Source organism: Rhinolophus sinicus, chromosome 12 (genome assembly GCF_057876585.1).
Source record: "Rhinolophus sinicus isolate RSI-liver-muscle chromosome 12, RSI-T2T, whole genome shotgun sequence".
In the NCBI taxonomy this organism is placed as follows: Eukaryota; Metazoa; Chordata; class Mammalia; order Chiroptera; family Rhinolophidae; genus Rhinolophus; species Rhinolophus sinicus.
The window spans coordinates 17,353,139-17,356,794 of record NC_142512.1 but is presented as its reverse complement, the minus strand read 5'-3'; positions in this window follow the sequence as shown (position 1 = coordinate 17,356,794).

Below are 3,656 nucleotides of genomic sequence, written 5' to 3'. Positions count from 1 at the left end.
TAGTCCAGGCCCTGGAACAAGAGGAAGCATCTCCAGAGACCACACCTTCAATCCCCCAACCACTCTGCCTTCAGGACTGCAGCTGGCGATAGGGTCCTAGGGTTGCCCAACCAGACCCAGAATCCTCTCCTGAGGGAGGAGGGGGGAGAGGAGCAGAGCCCGGGGCTGGCCCTCCTGGAGCCCACACTGTGGTCCCGGTAATGTAGCTGATGTTGGATCTGCCAGCAGTTTCTGAGTGCGGGCCGGGATCGTGTCTCGTGAAGCAGAAGAATGGAAACACGGACCAGCGAGAGGCAAAAAGTTTTAAAAAGAGTATAGTTTATTAGAGGCAGGAAAAGAGGTTGGAGCTCCCGAGCGGAAGGGGGTCCCCAATGGGGGGTGCCCCATGACTGAGGCAAAAGCTCTTACTTTTATACCTTCCCTTGCCTGCTTGGGGAAAGAGAGCTGTTTGGAGAAGGGAACTGGCGCCTTCTAATGGAATTCGTCTACCAGGTTTGTTCTGTTAGCCCATCCTGAAGGAATTAGCAAAATAACCCATTCCTATCTATCAGATCTGTCCCGTTTGTCAGGCCAAAAGGGATTTATGAGTTAATTTATTAACCTCAAGGCGCTGTTACATTTTGTCCTGGAGTGGAGGAGTTATTTCAGAACCTGAAGTTTCAGGATATGGCTGTCTTTGTTTATTCCACCAGAGACTTTCTTGTCTGTCTAACATGTTAACTAACATTTCTCCTTTTCACTGCTGATACCCATGTAACATAGTTCAGTCCTTCTGGAAAGCTACTTGGCGTGACATAGTGATTATGAAAATGTCTTTAATGCCACTTTTGGGAAAAACTGAAAGGGCTTCTTTACAAAGTGTAAAGTGCTAGACAAATTTATTAACTCCCCATAGAAATGTTAACCTCTCCCTATCCTCACCCCGCATTTAGCAGTAACATTTTCTGACATCATTCCTTGAAAATGGTCACAAGTGGTAGAACATATGATTCTATTTATGTAAAAAAAAAAAAAAAGAACCTATGTATTGTATGTGTATATACATGACTGTATGTGTATATATATGACTACTACTTACAAATGCATAGAATGTGGCCTGGAAGGATACATGTTAAACTGGTTCACCTCAGCTTTTGAGGGGCACAGGATGGGGCAAGGTTGTGACAAAGGCAAATTTTCGTTTTCACGCTGATTTTACTATGAGTGGATCTATATGTTATTTATGTTCTTCTCAAAATGTCCTTCCAGTAATTAAACAGAAAACATCAACTGAAGTGGGAATTGTCTGTTTAGATGCATCCAGCTACCTTCTGCACATGCGGAACGGCTACTCTTCCTGAAGTGATTACACTTCCCTTGATTCCATTTACTAAAGCTCTCTTTAAAGCAATGGCAAAACTGTGGCGCTATTACGAGGTTATAACCAGGGGACCCCAAAATACCTAAATCCTGATCTTAACCAAACATTCTCCTGAAGCACGGCCCATTCGGGACCCCGGTAGTAAAGGCCTCGACTAGGCCTCACCTTTTCCTTGACCTATAGCTTAGCAATAGATCACCCCCCTGTGGCTTGAGCCCAGAGGGTCTCCTGCCCCAGTTCCATTTTAGAAAATGACCCTGAAACTTATGATTTAATACCCTTAGGCTTATTGATCACAATCTCAGTGGTCTAGCATTCTTTCCAGGCTCCTCCCATCATTGTTCCTGGGTTGTTGACATCACCAGAGAACCATGTTGCCAGAGGGAAGGCTCCATGCAGACCCCCAGAACCATCACTTAGCCTCTGGAGGAATGCCCAGGTTTTCCCTTAAATACCTTAGCCAGTCTGAGAATGTTAAGGCAGTTTTTGGAGGTGTTAACCTGCTGTCTTCTCAGATCACCAGTGGGTGTTCTGACAATAAACGCTTATCCTATAGCCCAACTCGTCTTGGTCTATTGGCTGAGCAGGGCAGCCAGCACAAGCTCCGGACTCAGTTGCCCTCTGGTTTCACTTCCTTGTAAGGGTATTAGAGAAGGGTGGAGCAGGTAATTTAAGATTGCAGGCTTGGCAAATGGAGCATCCCTTTTTCAAAGTCTAAGTAGGCTTGTCAACGAAAAAACATGCAGCCTAAGAGAAAGCTTATGAGTTTATTTGAGCCAAACTGATGACAATTTCCAGGAAGGAAACTCTCAACGGATTGGGAAAATGCTCCAGAAAATGGCAGTTTTGCAACTTATTTTACACATTAGAATCAAAGGAGGAGGATTACACGAACGCCACTGGTGGTAGATTAAAGGGGTAGGAGAAAGCAAAGCGTTTTGTGGGGGTTGCGGGGAGACTCTCTGGGATTGGATAAAAAGCAAAATGGAAAGACAGATACTTCTTTTACATTGGTGGGCACAGGATAGTTAATAGCATTTTACAGCACATAGAGATGGTGATCAGGGGACATGAACAGGAGGGATTCTGCAGTTTCCTGCGCTGGGTGGGTTGTGCCCTGGGGGTCCAGAAAAAGGGATTGACATTCCAAGGGTATGTTATTTTAGATGATGCAAAAATTAATGGGCTCACTTAAGGTAAAGACTGACCTTATCAAGGAAGCTTCAGGCTAAAGATATGATTTAGTTAGGAATTTTTACGGTCAGGCCATCCTATAAGGTTCTTTTCCGTCTCTGAGTATGTGTGCCCCACTATGTAGATCTTCCCTGAACTTGTCAGGTTTAACATGTGGCCCCTTTCCCATCCACGGGCTTAAAAAGTTTGACCAATTTAGGTATTTACATCTGCTTGATTTCATCTCTCCAACAACCAAATCCAAAGTTTAGATGAAATCACAGCCAGTAACAGGGGAAATGAAAATGGAGAAACCACAAGGGGCATTTTCCCCATGCCAGTGCCCAGATGGCCCATCTTAGTCCTGTTCTGGCCAGGACAGTGGTCCTGTGAAATGACCTACTGTCCTTGGATCTATGCAGGTTTTGGTACTTCCTGTTCCCAGAGGTGAGTGGACAGGAAATGGGAAAGACCTGGCACTGGAAAAGCATCTTTTAGAAAAAGACAAGGCCTTGGCCCAAGTCATAGCAAATGTTTTTGTAAAATCTGACCATGTCTCCATTTAAAATTCTCTTCCTCTTCACAGGCTGACTGGTCCATTATGTAGTCTCTGACTACAGCTGCATTGGTCTAACACCAGTCAGACTGGCCCAGCTTAGTCAGTCAATAGTCCATAGATGGTCAACATAAGGCTCGACTGTTACACTGGGAACGCGGTCTTACCTGCAATAAAAGTATACACGTAGGGGCTGTACGTCAGCTATAATACTGAAAACGTGCACACAACTCCTGAGCACAACAGGGAGATACCTACGCAAACTTCTTTCTTTTTCTTCAAAGGCAAATCCCACTGAAACAACCCAAGAAATATAAACAAGGGGGAAAAAGCCTATGGCAGCATTGGAAAATAGAGCATGGTATATAGAACAAAGGGACCAAAAATATAAAGGAATTCCTGAAAGAAATGAAGCAGATGGAATCAGAAAAGCTGATCGTGCCAGACAGGCAAAATAAGGGGCCCAGAGCAGTGGATGCATGGGGTTCTCCAACCCAGCCCCAGAAACTGCCTGAAGGCAGAGTGGCAGGTCCTGGGACCAAGGGCTGGCTGTGAGGCAGGCAGAGG